At 48.5% G+C, this 16583-nt stretch overlaps 1 protein-coding gene across 13 annotated transcripts in view; it reads right to left on the bottom strand.

Moving 5' to 3' along the window:
- Positions 1–16583, bottom strand: part of ARAP1 (ArfGAP with RhoGAP domain, ankyrin repeat and PH domain 1) — a 127991-nt gene that overhangs the window by 100972 nt on the left and 10436 nt on the right. The window contains exon 1 of one of the 13 annotated variants that reach the window (XM_088668496.1): positions 6865–7000. The exons of the other annotated variants lie outside the window; for them this stretch is intronic. The gene's annotated coding sequence lies outside the window, so the exon portion shown is untranslated. Of the gene's footprint in view, positions 1–6864; positions 7001–16583 lie in introns of those variants that run through there. 13 annotated transcript variants of the gene reach the window in all.

The raw sequence follows: 16583 nt of genomic DNA, 5'->3' as shown, positions 1-16583 counted from the left end.
ATCTAGTCCAACCCCCTGCAATAAAGGAATGTTTTTGCCCAGTGTGGAGCTTGGACCCTGAGATTATGACTCTCATGCTCTACCAACTGAGCTATCCCAGAGCTTCGAACTGTTTTCTCATGTACTGTAATCGTGTACAGTATATAGGTTTTGTTAGGTTGCCTGTTTTATTTTACTGGGCTGAATTTATATCTCCAAGGAGCTTAAGGGGGCAAACCACGGTACTCCCCCACTTAGTCATGTATCCCCACAACAACCCTGCAAGGTAGGGCAAGCAGAGAGTGACTGGCCGAATGTCACTCACCGAGCTTCACAGCCAGATGGGGATTTGAACACAGGTCTCCTGGGCCAGAGATTAAATAAGGAGCGGGGGAGAACCCCATATCAGCCACCTTGAGCAATGTAAAGAAAGAAAGAAACGTGGGGTAGAAATGCAATCTTTTGCACGTTAACCAAAGGGTCCTGTGTTGCAGGGGTTGGACTAGATGACCCTTGGGGGACCCTCCCAACGCCACAATTCTGATTCTATGAAATAAAGTATGCTTGGTGGCGTTTGGATGCGTTCATCTGCCAGGTGGTGTCAGGGCGTTAGAGGGCGCGGCCCGGAAATCTGTGGAGTAATGAGGAGGAAGATACATTATCTGAGCATGCGCAAAGTACCCCATCCCACTCAGGGCCTGCCATCCCATTTGAGTCTCTGGGCTTGCTGTCTTCCCCACAGTGTTTCTGGGCAGCCAAGGTTCCAGAAGGAGAAATACTTGGGATCATCACTTGCTCCCCAACAGGCATAAACTCAACAGGTGAAGCGGCTGAAGGAATGTCAGCCTACCAATCCTGCAGTTATTTTTGGGCAGAAACGTCCCTATAAATAGCCGGGGTCTATTTCAACACGCGAGTTCCTTTCAATATAAACATGCAGAAATCATAGCTGCCAAGTCTCCCGTTTTCCCCGGGAAATCCCTGTTTTCCCAGCTGTTCCTATCTGAAAAAACGGATTTTTTTGTTTTTCCCCGGTTTATTCTGGTGTGGCGGCCCATTTTGGAACTGGGCGTAGCATGCTCAGAAGCGACTTTTGATGCTTCTCTTCCCAGTTCCAAAATGGCGGCAGCGCTACTTCCGGTCTGCTATTTCCAGCCCGGTCCCTTATTTCTCTGACAGCAACTTGGCAGGTATGGCAGAAATGCATATGCACGTTTAAAAGGGTGCCATTTTTTAAAAAGCTTTTATTGACTCCTGCAGATTTAAGGCCTAGCTGACTGCTCGGCACATTCCTCCAAGCACACAAGGGTGTTTCGCAAAGCCAGCCTCTCCAAATTTGCACGAGTGAAATTAGAGCGAGCGAAACCCGCCCACCGAAGACAAAAACAAACAGCGCTTCTTTGCGCAACTCCACGAGGGACATTGACCGTGTGGCAGACTATGGCAAGCCGGCCTGCACACTCTTCCTCCAACCCGTAATATTATTTCAGCAGATGCTTATCCTGCTGTTCCCCCAGGGGGTTGGCGGACATTGCTCATCATCAGTCAGAAAAAGAGAGAAAGGAAGGGGAAAGAGATGCATTTTGAACAGCAAAAAGGGGTTGCACTGCTTTGAGAGCGCAGAGGCTAGCAGAATCAGATTACAGTGGTACCTTGGTTCTCAAACTTAATCTGTTCCATAAATCCGTTCCAAAACCAAAGTGTTCCAAAACTAAGGCGCGCCTTCCCATAGAAAGTAATGCAAAATGGATTGATCTGTTCAAGACTTTTAAAAACAACCCCTAAAACAGCAATTTAACATGAATTTTACTCTCGAACGAGACCATTGAACCATAAAATGAAAGCAATAAACAATGTACTGCAGTCACACAATCAATCAATCAGTAGCTGAACTGGGTTCCACACAGTCACAAAAAAAGAGCTACAAAAACAAAAATGCAAAATAAATAGCGAAAGCAGACAGACCTCAGCATAACACTCAAAACAGAGCATGTTTGGCTTCCGAAACAAGTTCGCAAACCGGAACACTTACTTTGCAGTGAATCATAGAATCATAGAGTTGGAAGAGACCACAAGGGCCATCCAGTCCAACCCCCTGCCAAGCAGGAAACACCATCAAAGCATTCTTGACATATGCCTGTCAAGCCTCTGCTTAAAGACCTCCAAAGAAGGAGACTCCACCACACCCCTTGGCAGCAAATTCCACTGTCGAACAGCTCTTACTGTCAGGAAGTTCTTCCTAATGTTTAGGTGGAATCTTCTTTCTTGAAGTTTGAATCCATTGCTCCATGTCCGCTTCTCTGGAGCAGCAGAAAACAACCTTTCACCCTCCTCTATATGGCATCCTTTTATATATTGGAACATGGCTATCATATCACCCCTTAAGTTTGGGTTCCAGGTTGTTTGAATACCAAGACGTTTGAGAACCAAGGTACCACTGCATTGTAGCAATCTTATGGCTCATTAAAGCAGGCTCCCACAGCCAGCTTGCCTTCCGGATGTTTCGGACTACAATACCCATCAACCCCAGCCAGCACGGACATAGGATGCTGCACCTGATGGGAATTGTAGTCTGTGACGTCAGAAGGGCACCAGGTTGGGGAAGGGTACAGTAGAGCAGGGGGCAACAAACTTTTTCAGCAGGGAGCTGGTCCACTGTCTCTCAGACCTTTTGGGAGGCCGGACTATATTTTGGGGGGAAATATGAAGCAATTCCTATGCCCCACAAATAGCCCAGAGATGCATTTTAAATAAAAGGACACATTCTACTCATGTAAAAACATGCTGATTCCCAGACTGTCCGCGGGCTGGATTTAGGAGGCGATTGGGCCGCATCCGGTCCCCGGGCCTTAGTTTGGGGACCCCTGCAGTAGAGCAAAGCAATGCATCTCACAATCTTTAAAGATGATTATAAGAAGCAGAGAACAGGCTGCTAGGGCAGGCCAAGGGGGCATTTAGCCCAGCATCATGTTCTCACCGTGGCCAAACACATTCCCATTATGGGAAACCAGCAAGCAGGTCATCTCGTCCGATCTCAGCTAGATTATCCAGGACAGACGGTCATCCAGCCTCTGCTTAAAAACCTCCAAGGAAGGAGAGTCCACCACCTCCCGAGGGAGACCGTTCCACTGTCAAACAGCTCTCACCGTCAGAAAGTTCTTCCTGAAGTTTAGTCGGAATCTCCTTTCTTGTAACTTGAAGCCATTGCTTCAAGTGCGACGCTCCAGCCCTTTGACAGTGTGGTTCACAACGCGAAATTACAATATAAGAAACTCAAATTTTGCAATAAAAACAAAAGTAAACCAGTAATCCCCCCTCCCACAACAGCTCAGTTAGTAGAGCACGAGACGCTCCATCTCAGGGCCGTGGGCTTGAGCCCAAGGTTGGGCAAAAAAGATTTGCAGGGAGCTGGACAAGGTGACAGTTTTGGTCTATGATTCTGTAACTACTCCATTCCGAACTTTAAAATGGAAAGCGTAATGCTGGTGGTCAACAAAAGAGGTTTAAAGACTCTCTCAAGGCAAATCTTAAAAAGTGTAGTATAAACACTGACAACTGGGAAACCCTGGCCTGCAAGCGCTCTAATTGGAGAACGGCCTTTACCAAAGGGCTTTGAAGACACTCGAACTCAGGACGCAAGGGAGAAACGTGCTAAGAGGAAGGCACGCTTGGCAAATCCACGGCGTGATCAAACCCCGCTCGGAAACTAATGTCCCCACTGTGGATCCAGAATTGGCCTCCGCAGTCCCTTACGGACTCAAAACCGTGTATATGGAAGACAATCTTCCTCAGCCAAAGAAGATGATGCCAAGGAGTGTGGTGGAGTCTCCTTCTTTCGAGGTCTTTAAGCGAAGGCTTGACAGCCCTATAGCAGGAATGCTTTGATGGTGTTTCCTGCTTGGCAGGGGCTTGGACTGGATGGCCCTTGTGGTCTCTTCCAGCTCTATGATTCTATGATTCTATAATTCTATGATTCTGTGATCTGTGTGCACATTTAAAAGGGTATCGGACGTTAACCAGTCACAGGCCTGGTTGAAGAGGAACACTTTTGCCCGGCGCCTAAATGCATATAATGAAGGCACCGGACGGGCATCCCTGGGGAGAGCATCCCACAGACGGGGAGCCACCACACAAAAGGCCCCGTTCTCGTGTTGCCACCCTCTGAACCTCTCATGGAGGTTTGATGGAGAGTGCCAGGCTGCCAAAGGCGGCTTTAAAATGTACGCAAAACAGAGTCTCCCTCTTCTACTTGCTAACTGCAACCTGCTCCATGTGTGATTCCTCTCTGTGGCTGAAACAGTGAACTCAAGGAGGAACTGGAAGCCTGGCAGCCCAACTCAATGACAGCAAACAAGAGCGCCTAGTCCACATGACTGCCTTTCTCCCCGACAAAGCTCCAGCGCTTTCCACAAATGCATGGCAAGCAGACCCTGCCTGACTGCTGAGTCTTTTTGAGGCAAGAAGTTGCAGCGTAAAAAATGCTGCCTCGCTACACAGGCGTTAATCCGCTCAGCAGCCTCGCCGGGAGGGAGAGAAAAGATGCCAGCATTTCTGCTCCCCGGTTTCTCCTGCATTTGGAATACTGTGTGCAGTTCTGGTCGCCTCACCTAAAAAAGGATATCTTAGACTCGCGACTCAGCTATGCAGCTGCAAGTAAAACATTTTAAGTGTCTTTTAAGGCCAATATACAATGTGACACTAGATGGCGATGGTGAGCCTCATGGAAAATTCAATGTCTTTCTTAAAATGCTTTAAAAAAATAAAAAAAAGGCAGTTTCACAACATTTTTTATGTGTGTGCAGATTCCACCTCAGAAAAGGGGGGTGGGGGGACTCCCCCAGTGAAGAAAGGTTGCAGCATCTCGGACTTTTCAGGTTAAAGGTGAGGAACAGGCCACATGGTGGAAGTTTGTAAAATGATGCCTGGCATAGAGGAAGTTGCATTGAGCAACCACGTGCCTCAATATTTGTCTGGGAAATAAAATCATGCCATTTTAAAAAAAATGCCATTATTAAATGTCCTTTAGATATGCTTAGTTTGTAAGATAGCTTTTCAAGAAGGGCAGTTTGCCAAACCCAGCTCTGAGTACTTTTAAGAAGGGGGGTTGGGCGCATTTTTCGAAATAAATAAAGAGTGGCTCTTAACCAAATGGAGCCTCCAGAGCTGGGAGCAGTCTACCTCTGGGTCCCAACCAGGGCTGAGTTTAGGTTTGATGAGGCCCTAAGCTCCTGAAGGTAATGGGGCCCTTTATATGTCCAGCTGTCCTTTGTCAACAACAAATGGTCACTGTTTTTTGTATTGAATATATGCTATATGGTCATTTATGGACCTCAAGCCATGCAACCAGTCCATGCAGAATGTAGGCACCCTATATATAGAAAGGAGCAAACCAGTGATATTTTAGGGAGCAGGCTAGCAGGAGGGGCCCATGACTTACATCATAGGAGCCTACGCAACACAAAACACGGTGGCTGCATGTAGGTTTTATTTTATTTGTTTTCTATCTTATATTTTGGAAATGTACCTCCAGGTTTTTTTTCTTTAGTTTTTTTTTGGGGGGGGGGGGCCAAGAGAGTGGGGCCCTAAGCTAGAGCTTGTTTAGCTTATACGTAAATCCGGCACTGGTCCCAACTGCTAGCGATGGACAACAGGGGACGACCATCTTGAGGCTCCCGCAACACACCTGCTAGCCTCTGAGTTGCATTGCACAGTGCAGAGAGAGAAGTTTTTCTCCCTCTCTAATAACATGAGAACTCATGGATATCCAACGAAGCTGAACGTTGGAAGATTCAGGACAAACGAGAAGAAAATATTTCTTCCCACAGCAGAGAGTTAACCAATGGAACTCACTCCCACAGGAGGGAGTGGCCTAGAGGGCTTTCAAAGAGGAGAGGAGGGGAGAGTTGCTCTTGTGTTCGAATCCTGCTTGCGGGTTTCCCACAGGAATCTGGTTGGCCCCTATGAGAACAGGACTAGAGATGGGCCACAGGCCTGATCCAGCAGGCTCTTCTTCTGTCCTTATGTTCACAGAACAGCCCACGCAATTCAGAGCTGTGCTGTGTGCTAAGACAGGCCAGATGGCACCCGGGGAGGGGGGTGGACTTCCAGAGCACACACGCGCTGCAGCAGAAAGTGAAAATACGCCCACAAGGCAGAAGCAACCAAAACAGAGGGAAAAGCAAATTTCACTGGGAGAGGACAACAAATAAGAGAGTCTCCCAAAAGCAGAGTTTTGCAAAAAAAATCTAGTTCCACACCACCTGATAGCCTGTCCTTATTTGTCACACTCCCCAGTGGGAGGAAAGCACCTATTTCATCAAAAGTACACCATTCCATCTAAAGTACACTGCGGCAAATTTCATCCAGTTCTATTTCCTACGTGAGTGAATCAGCCCAGGAATTTCCAGGGTAGCAAAATCAGTCGCAAGAAGCCAGCTTTTCCTTCAGCACAGGAACCTGCATCATATCAAGTCAAACCTTTGGCCTGTTTAGCTCAATATTGCCTACTCTGACTGGCAGCAGCTCCCTCGGGCAAAGAGTCTGGAGAAGCTGCAAACCTTCTCCACCCAAGGCATCTCCTCTTACCACTCTGCCAAGTTCCACATATTACAAACCAAAACAGAGGCCCCAGGAGAGAAACCCCTTAGGAATTTGCCGAAAGCAACTGCTTCCCAGTTGTTGAGATTTTCCTGTCTGTGCCCTCTTTTACACATTTTTGGTCCGAAGATCATGCCAGCTCTAACACCCACCAGGAAGAAAAGCCTTCATTGAACAGATAGGTCCAAGCAGCTCGCCCCAAACGTCTCTCAAGCCCCAGGGTAACACATCCTAAGATTCACCAAAACAACATTTATTTTAAGAAAACAAAGGCACTGTGCCACCAACCTCTGGGCTTCACGTCCTCTTTTGACAATGCCTGCGTGGATCTGAGCTATCCATGCCCCCTTTTACTGGAGGCTACTGTGCTTCCGTCAAGAGCAAGGGAGTTTCTGCTTACCAGACCTTTCCAATTGCAGAAATTGCAGATGAGGAACTTGGAAGGGGGGGGGGAGAGAGATTGAATATTCGGCAGAAAGCGTTTTGCAATTAGCTCATAGCAGAAGGAAGGACAGCGTGTGGGCATTCCTAAGGCCCCAGAAATGCAGAAGGACCTTTAAAAAAATAAAAATAAATGATTGATGGGTGAAACCAGTCGGACGAAACAAACCCTGAAAGAACTTTGATCCTAATAGTTTGGACTGCTGGTCTTCAAGGCTCTGGCAAACTGCCCTTCTTGAAAAGGTATCGCGTACAGAGATATTGCATGTGGGTGGATTTCCTTTCTTAAACAAACTTTTAAATGTCAAACTCATTTAAGACCCCCGTAGAAACTTTATTCTCAATAAGAATGGCACTCACAGATGGAGAATGGATTTATTTTGACATATCTTTCTTATTTGTAAAGGGGATCCCTGTACTGTATGAGTTAATACTTTATTAACTATGACTATGACACTCCATGGTCCAAATTTTTTATTCTTTCCTTTTCTTTCCCTTGGGGGGGGGGTTACGTTTGTACATTTTTTCTTGTTAACTAAATCAATTATTTTTAAAAAGGAGGAGGCGGAACAACGGAAGAGTTAAAGTGGGGACTAGGAGAAAGGGTGCAGTTCAAGTCAGAACTCCTAAAAAACAGCTATTAAACAGTAATCCAAGCGGTTTCTTCGACCCGTTGGTGATTTGGGCAACAATTCACCAGGATGTTCTCCTGCACAAACGCGCGCACACACACACAAACCCACAAACCCAATGCAGACCCTCCAAGTGTCCCTATTTTCCAGGGACAGTCCCGGATTTACAGAAGCCGTCCCAGTCTCTGATTGGATCCTGGAATGTCCCATTTTTCCTTAGTTAAAAGGAAAGGTACCCCTGACTGTTAGGTCCAGTCGCGGACGACTCTGGGGTTGCGGTGCTCATCTCGCTTTACTGGCCAAGGGAGCCGGCGTTTGTCAGCAGACAGCTTCCGGGTCATGTGGCCAGCATGACAAAGCCGCTTCTGGAGAATCAGAACAGCACATGGAAACGCCTTTTACCTTCCCGCCGGAGTGGTACCTATTTATCTACTTGCACTTTGACGTGCTTTCGAACTGCTAGGTGGGCAGGAGCTGGGACCGAGCAATGGGAGCTCATCCCGTCGTGGGGATTCGAACCACCGACCTTCTGATCGGCAAGCCCTAGGCTCTGTGGTTTAGACCACAGCGCCACCCGCGTCCCTCCGTTTTTCCTTAAGACATTCCCTATTTTCAGCAGAGAAATGTTGGGAGGGTGTGGAGTTATGCAACCCCCAAGCCAAGGAGGTAAGAAACTAGACAACCTTTGGAAGGCATCTGAAGGTAGCCCTGAAGGTTTTAAAAATGTTTAATGTTTTACTATGTTTTTATCTATGTTTTTATCTATGTTGGAAGCCCCCCAGAGAGGCTGGGGCAGCTTAGTCAAATGGGCAGGGTATAAATAATGTTGTTGTTGTTGTTGTTGTAAAGGATATCCCGATTTTCATTTGAGAAATGTTGGAGGGTATGGAAACTTGATGGCTGGGACGATGACAGACATTCCAGCCGCAGAACACTGGAGCCATTCAGCCCCCGTCTGTCCGCTTCCAAATCTTATCGACAAAATCATGAGAGCTACAGGTGTGGGGGGGGGAGCTGAATTTCTCCGCAGGCCGGGCAAGTTACACAAAATGATGCAGAATGCAGCCACCTTCTAAACCGGTGCTTTTCACAACGGCTCTGCTCTATGTCCACGGTCACCTGTTGAACAGGTGAACCACCTGTTGCCGGGATCTGCAGGTGGGGGGGGGGGCAAATGCTGTTGCATTCAAGTCCTCCTTGCCGGCTTCCCACCGGGGCATCTCACCAAAGTGTTTGTGCTCCAAACCTGGACCTTGGCATCCAGGAAATTCTCTTTCAACGCCTGCTTTTTCCTTGCCATCAACACAAAATACCTCTAATTGGATTTTGAAGACAGGTGAAACTAATTGTTACTGCTATGAATTTTATTGCGTTATTGTCTTCCTTGGTGGGTTGCAAACCCTCCAAATCGGGGCTGGATTTAGCTTTGATGAGGCCCTAAGCTAAGAAATGTTGGAGGGTATGTCCTTAATGGGCCGTGCAAACCGCTATTCTGAATAACACTTTGTAATAGGGTAAGTGGGGGGGACACTGGGGATGAGTTGATGGAACCCGGGGGGGGGGGGGGCACTGGCCTGAAAAAGTTTGGGATCCCTTGCCCAAACCTTTTTCAAAGAGGGCCAGATTTGATGAACTGAACACGCGAGAGGGCCAACCAAAGCTGTTTTATTAGGATTGAAGTTTACCCCAAAAAGGATTGAAGTTTACCCCAAAATTGTTGAGCTTGTTTTAGAGGTGAAGGTGCTGAACTTTTTTTAGAATTTTACCCAAGGACATGTACTGGGGCTGAATTGAATCAACCGACACACTGGATTAGGCCCTTGAAACAGACAAGAATTGTGTCCCCACCCCTGTCTTCCCCATCCCCTTTCATTCTGCAAGGAACGCTGCTCTTTGCTGCAGCAAGTTTTGCATTCCAAAATGTACTGTAATGCAATTTGGTTCATTTGCTGCTGCTGCTCCTGCTACTGGTGGGGTCAGGATCCGCTCTGTTGTGTGTTGCAGGGCGCCGGATCGGATAGGGCAACGGCCTTGACCCACGTTTCCTGCTCCAGGAAGTGCATTAAGACATACATGATCCAGCGTCGGGCAGGAAATGCATGCGAAAAAACGACAGGCGCTTACTGAAGCGGAGAGAGAGGAGCGACGCCTCTGCTTTCATTTCTGTGCTTTGCTTCCACCAGCGAGGGCTCACCACGTGGCCTAGCTGGCTGGATCAGGCCAAGGGCTTGTCCTCTCTTCTTGCAGATGCCTGTGAGAAGCCAGCAAGCAGGATCCGAGTACAAGAGCCCTCTCCCCTCCTGCATTTCCCAGCAACTGGGACTCCGAAGCAAAGGATTGAATCCATGCCTGGCCCCTGGCCCACCTTTGCTTCAGCAGTCCTGAGATGCCCACCAGTTGCCATTGTTATTATTTCATATACCACATCCTTTTCCATGTGGTGCACAGTTCAAATCCCCTCCCAGACCATGAAGCTTTCTGCTCTGTGACCTTGGGCCAGTCACAGCCTCTCGGCCCTATCCTACCTCGCAGGGTTGTTGTGGGGCTAAAAGGTGAATGGAGAGAATCATGAGCTCCCTGGAGGAATATTAATAGCAAGTATCTGAAGGGTTGTCTTTGTCCATGGGGTTTTCTTGGCAGGGATACTGGAGTGGCTTGCCAGTTCCTTCTCCAGGTGGATCACGTTTAGTCAAAACTCTCCACTATGACCTGTCCATCTTGGGTGGCCCTGCATGGCATAGCTCATAGCTTCTCTGAGTTATTCAAGCCCCTTCGCCACGACAAGGCATTGATCCGTGAAGGGATCAATTATGGTGCTGGAGGAGACTCTTGAGAGTCCCATGGACTGCAAGAAGATCAAACCTATCCATTCTGAAGGAAATCAGCCCTGTGTGCTCACTGGAAGGACAGATTCTGAAGCTGAGGCTCCAATACTTTGGCCACCTCATGAGAAGAGAAGACTCCCTGGAAAAGACCCTGATGTTGGGAAAGATGGAGGGCACTAGGAGAAGGGGATGACAGAGGACAAGATGGTTGGACAGTGTTCTCGAAGCTACAAACATGAGTTTGACCAAACTGCGGGAGGCAGTGGAAGGCAGGAGTGCCTGGCGTGCTCTGGTCCATGGGGTCACAAAGAGTCGGACACGACTAAACGACTAAACAACAACAAATCTGAAGGGTTGAAGGATGGAGCAAGCTTGTTTTCTCCTGCTCTGGAGGATAGGACCCAGATTCAAGTGATGAGAAAGGAGATTCCCAAGTAAACATCAGGAAGAACTTTCTGACAGCGAGAGCTGTTTGACCGTGGAACAAGGGCGTACCCACCACGGGGCAAGTTAGGGCAGCTGCCCTACTCTAGAAGCCAGCTGCCCCCCCCCACAAGGGCGTACCCACCGCGGGGCAAGTGGGGGCCGCAGGCTGCCCCTCCCTAGAAGCAGGGCTGGTGGGCAGAGGCGGAGCACAGCCCGGCGGAGCGCGAGTTCGCCATTCCCGCCGCGCCGCGCCGCACCCTCCCTCCAGCTCCCCGTCGCGCCCTCTGGCAAGGCCAAGCGCGGCGGGGAACCAGAGAGCGCGGCGCGGCGGGCGGGAACGCTGAACTCGCGCTCCACTGGGCTGGGCTCCGCCTCCGCCCACCAGCCCTGCTTCTAGGGAGGGGCACAGCCCGGCGGAGCGCGAGTTCGCCGTTCCCGCCCGCCGCGCTTCGCCCTCCCTCCAGCTCCCCGTCGCGCCCTCAGGCAAGGCCAAGCGCGGCGGGGAACCAGAGAGCGCGGCGGGCGGGAATGCCAAACTCGCGCTCCGCTGGGCTGGGCTGGGCTCTGTCTCCGCCCACCAGCCCGGCGCATCTGACTGCACTTTCCCCGCCCACTTTGTAGCCCCTCCCCTTCCGTGCCTTGGCCCCTCCCCTAGCCCCCCCCCCTAGTTTTGATCCTGGGTACGCCCATGCCGTGGAACAGGCTTCCTCCAAAGGTGATGGACTCTCCCTCCTTGGAGGCTTTTAAATATATCCACGTGTGGTTAAAATGCACAATAAAACCATTCCATTGAAACGATAGACGCATCCATTATTAAAATGTACAATGAAGGAAACCCACTGAACCAGCGTTAACAATGAAAACAATTGGAACAGGGTCAGGAGATCAAGGCTGTTTTCACAGGTGTGTTTTCCTGAGCTGGGGGAATGCCAGCACTGACTGGGCGCATCAGGCCAGACCTTAGACTCATAGAACCTTACGAGTCTTAGAGCTGAAAGGGACCCCTAAGGGCCATCTAGCCCAACCCCCTGCAATGCAGGAATCTCAACTAAAACATCCCTGACAGATGGTCACCCCACCTCTGCTTAAACACCTCCAATGTGGGAGGGTCCGTTCCACTGCTGAACAGTTGTGAAAGTTCTTCCTGAATCTTGGAATCTCCGTTCTTGTCATTTGAAGCCATCGATTCGAGTCCTGCCTTCTGGAGCGGCAGAAAACAAGCCGGCTCCATCTCCATCGGACAAGATTGCCAACAGCCCCATCCAATCCTTTGCACGTGGATTTTTTTTTGGGGGGGGGGGATGAGGGTGCTAAACTGGCACAACAAGAGACCTTAAAACCTTCATTGGAGATTTTTAAGCAGAGGTGGAGGTCATGGATGCTGTAGCCAAGATTCCTGCATTGCAGGGGGTTGGACTAGAGGACCCTCGGGGTCCCTCCCAACTCTACGATTCCATGATTCTGCGGTTCTGCGTAGGGCCTTGCACGCACAACAACAAAAGGAACTGAATGTGAAACATGTATAGAAGACTAGTAGCCAAAGTGAAGCCAGAAAAAAGTCTCTTGCTTCGCTGTGTATACTAGAGTTTGAGTGACTTGTGAGTGAGGAGGATTGGAATAATAGAATCAAGGATACTAACTGATCTAGGAATGTATTAGATAATTAGGATAAAAAGATTCCTTCCAGCAGCACCTTGAAGACCAACTAAGTTTTTTATTTTGGTATGAGCTCATACCAAAATAAAAAAACTTAGTTGGTCTTTAAGGTGCTGCTGGAAGGAATTTTTTTATTTTGTTTTGACTACGTCAGACCCACACAGCTACCTACCTGTAACAAGGTCAGAAGCGGCTTAGTCATCTGGCCACATGACCCGGAAGCTGTACGCCGGCTCCCTTGGCCAATAACGCGAGATGAGCGCCGCAACCCCAGAGTCGTCCGCGACTGGACCTAACGGTCAGGGGTCCCTTTACCTTTACCTTTTACAGTCATACCTCGGTTTAAGTACGCCTCAGTTTGAGAATTTTCAGTTTAAGTACTCTGCGGACCTGTCTGGAACGGATCAATCCACTTTCCATTACTTTCAATGGGAAAGTTCGCTTCAGGTTAAGTACGCTTCAGTTTAAGTACGGACTTCCGGAACCAATTACACTCATACTTCGGGTTAAGTACGCTTCAGGTTGAGTACTCCGCTGACCCGTCTGGAACAGATTAATCCACTTTCCATTACTTTCATTGGGAAAGTTCGCTTCAGGTTAAGTACGCTTCAGGTTAAGTACGGACTTCCGGAACCAATTGTGTACTTAAACCGAGGTACCACTGTATTATGAAGGAACTGGGACCAATTTGAAATTAAAGGTAAAAGGTAAAGGGACCCCTGACCATTAGGTCCAGTCGTGACCGACTCTGGGGTTGCGTGCTCATCTCGCATTATTGGCCGAGGGAGCCGGCGTATAGCTTCCAGATCATGTGGCCAGCATGACAAAGCCGCTTCTGGCAAACCAGAGCAGAGCACGGAAACGCCGTTTACCTTCCCGCTGTAGCGGTTCCTATTTATCTACTTGCACTTTGACGTGCTTTCGAACTGCTAGGTTGGCAGGAGATTCGAACTGCCGACCTTCTGATCAGCAAGCCCTAGGCTCAGTGGTTTAACCACAGCGCCACCTGGGGTCTCTAAAACATTTTACAGATATGTACAGTCATACCTCGGTTTAAGGACGCCTCGGTTTGATTATTTTCAGTTTAAGTACTCCACGGACCCGTCTGGAACGGATTAATCCACTTTCCATTACTTTCAATGGAAAAGTTCGCTTCAGGTTAAATACGCTTCAGGTTAAGTACAGACTTCCGGAACCAATTGTGTTTGTAAACCGAGGTACCACTGTACTAAACAGCGCTGGGATTCAGAGAGCCGGGTGAGGTGGAGCTGGTTATTTGAAATTCTGCCAGCCAGGGCCCCGATCCGCAGCAATCGCTCTGCCTGACAGCCCCTAAGGGCTGACTCATCAATGAGAGGTCCCGTCCCATCCTGTGAGTCACCCAAACCACCCTGGCTTCCCGTCAGGAGGCCTCTCGCCCACCCCCTGGCCTGCCCCGCCAAGCAGACCCAGCCTGCAGTGACTCGGGCAAAACGTGAGCCCTGCGAGGAAGGCACGCAGCAGTGGCGCCAGCCAGTGTGGGGAAGCGCCAAGGCACAGCACCCCGTCTGCGGTTAACGGCGATTTATTTTAAGACGGGAGACTCACAACTGCCACTTCCTCTATCCTGGGAACCTGGCCCTGCCACAGAGCTGGGGGGACATTTTCCACCAGAGGGCCACATTCCCTTCCATACAAGCTTCTGGGGGCCACATTGCCAGTGGGGGCGGGGTCAGGAGGGAAAGTAGGCGGAGCAACAAACTGTTCACCTACTGTTCACAGTAGGCCGGCAACACGCACATAATTTTTAATTGGTTTTCAAACAATTTAACAAATTCAGCTCAATTTCAATACAATACTGCCATGAGATTTTGACTTCCTATCCTTACTTCCGTGGTGCTTCCGTTCAAATCATTCATCTGCTACCACATAGAATATTTCTCTGAAGCGTGTATCTTACAGTACACGTGAAACTCGGAAAATTAGAATATCGTTGAAAAGTGCATTTATTTCAGTAATGCAACTTTTTATTTTTATTTTTTATTTTAATTTTTACAAATGCTTTCTTTTGGAAATTCCACAGTAATAAAACAAATAGTTACAATAAACATCACTATTACATTTCATTAATTACAGTCCATTTATAATTGACCCGCCTAATGACAAATAATTACAATTACAACAAATCAAGGCTTGACATATCTTGCTTTGCATGTCATGCATCTATCTCATATATTGGTTTCACCTTTTAAGTTGCGTTACTGAAATCAATGCACTTTTCGATTATATTCTAATTTTCCGAGTTTCACCTGTACATTTCTTTCATCATTCTCCTTCCTTTGCTTATATTTCAAGTCCCACCTGAGATTTGACTGCAATATTTTCTCAAATAATGCGGAAAGGGTCTCAGTTCTTCTACAAGTGTTTCTTCTTTATTCATCTGAATGAATCCGTTGAGCCAGCAAACCGAGACCTGGGTTCGAATTCTTAGGAGTCCAGAGAGCAAGATGCTCGGTCTAACATCCCTCACGGGAAGGACGTCCGAGCGGACAAAATGAAGTAAAACAAGGACAAAGTTCAGAGTGACCCAAGCTTCAAACCCAAGACACATTTTCAGTGCTTCTTCAAGTGTATGCAGCAAAAAATTAGACATTTAGATGGTGCCCTTGCAGTCATCAGCAACATTTCTGCTCTCAAAGCCCTGCCCAGATTCTGCTGGCATCCCATAATTCCATGGGGGAAGTGCCATTACGCAGCACTGAGCACAGAATCCCTCCTCCTGAAAATTGCAGAAGACTTTGTTCAGTAAAGTTTACCCAAGTTTTTTTTCCTCCTCCCTTCCAGTTCCTTTTTCCTTTTGTGTTGTGCCTTTTAGATAAGCCAGTGGTTTTTTGTAAGTCACTCTGGCAGCCCTTTTGACCCAAGAGCAAGTGAAAAAAGCAGGTCAATAAAACAGGATTACGGCAGCACAGACAGCACCCGAAGGAAATCTGGTATTCCGCTTAGCCTCCTTGCAAACAACAGCATATATATGCCAATTCGCTTCCTTTGCAGAATTAAGCTCCGCTTTGGCACAGCATCCCGGGAATTTTTGTTTTTATTTTGTTTCTCCCTCTGCCTCTCTTTCTTTTCAAACTGCAAATAGCCCTGAGGGTAGCTGGGAGATTCCTCCAGCAGCCAAACCAAACCTTCCAAGATGAGGAGGGGGATAGGAAAGAGCTGGAAGCCAGGGGTCCAGATCTGACCCCCAACCTCGGCTCTTAAAACTGGAGGTCAACGGGGCAAACGTCTACTTTGAAGCCCATGCGATTTGCAGCACAGAAAGGGTTACTGATGCATCTCTTTGTATTTGGGGTTTTAATGTTGCACATACATCTCCCCCCCCCAATCAAAATAAAAATCTCACTGTGTTTTAGTATGACCTAAACTACTTCGGGACGCAGCATATGAAGCAGTGGACAAATATCCCCAGTGATGATTAATATAACCACTCGCCCGCCATTTAGGAGACGTGATAAGAGGAGATACGATAGGTGCCTTCAAGTTTCTCAAGGGCCATCACATGGAAAGGGGGGCATGCTTGTTTTCTCCTGCTCTGCGGGGCAGGACTCGAACCCGTGGCTTTGCGTTTCAAGAAAGGAGATTCTGCGACTAAACATCAGGAAGATCTTTCTGGCGGTAAGAGCAGTTAAGACTGTAAGGCTTGGAAGGTTGTGGACTCTCCTTCCTTGGAGGTTTTTCAGCAAAGGTTGGACGGCCATCTGCCAGGGATGCTTTAGCTGAGATTCCTGCATTGCCGGGGGGAGGGTTGGACTAGATGACCCCCAGGGAACCCTTCCAACTCTACAATCCTACGGTTCCCTTGCTTCCCTCCTTGATCCTCTTCTTTCGGGTAACTTTGTGGGCATACAGTCACAGCTGCCAGGATTCCTCCTCTGCCACCCACCCCGAATAAGTCTCCAAACCCGTCTCCAAACCCCGTCACCCATCCGTGGCTCTCCCTTCCTTCCATTTGCCCCCCTCCTGCTCCAATTCCCGGGGAGAGGAC

Source organism: Zootoca vivipara, chromosome 4 (assembly GCF_965207765.1).
Source record: "Zootoca vivipara chromosome 4, rZooViv2.hap1.1, whole genome shotgun sequence".
Lineage (NCBI taxonomy): Eukaryota > Metazoa > Chordata > Lepidosauria > Squamata > Lacertidae > Zootoca > Zootoca vivipara.
This window is presented reverse-complemented; position numbering and strand designations above follow the sequence as displayed.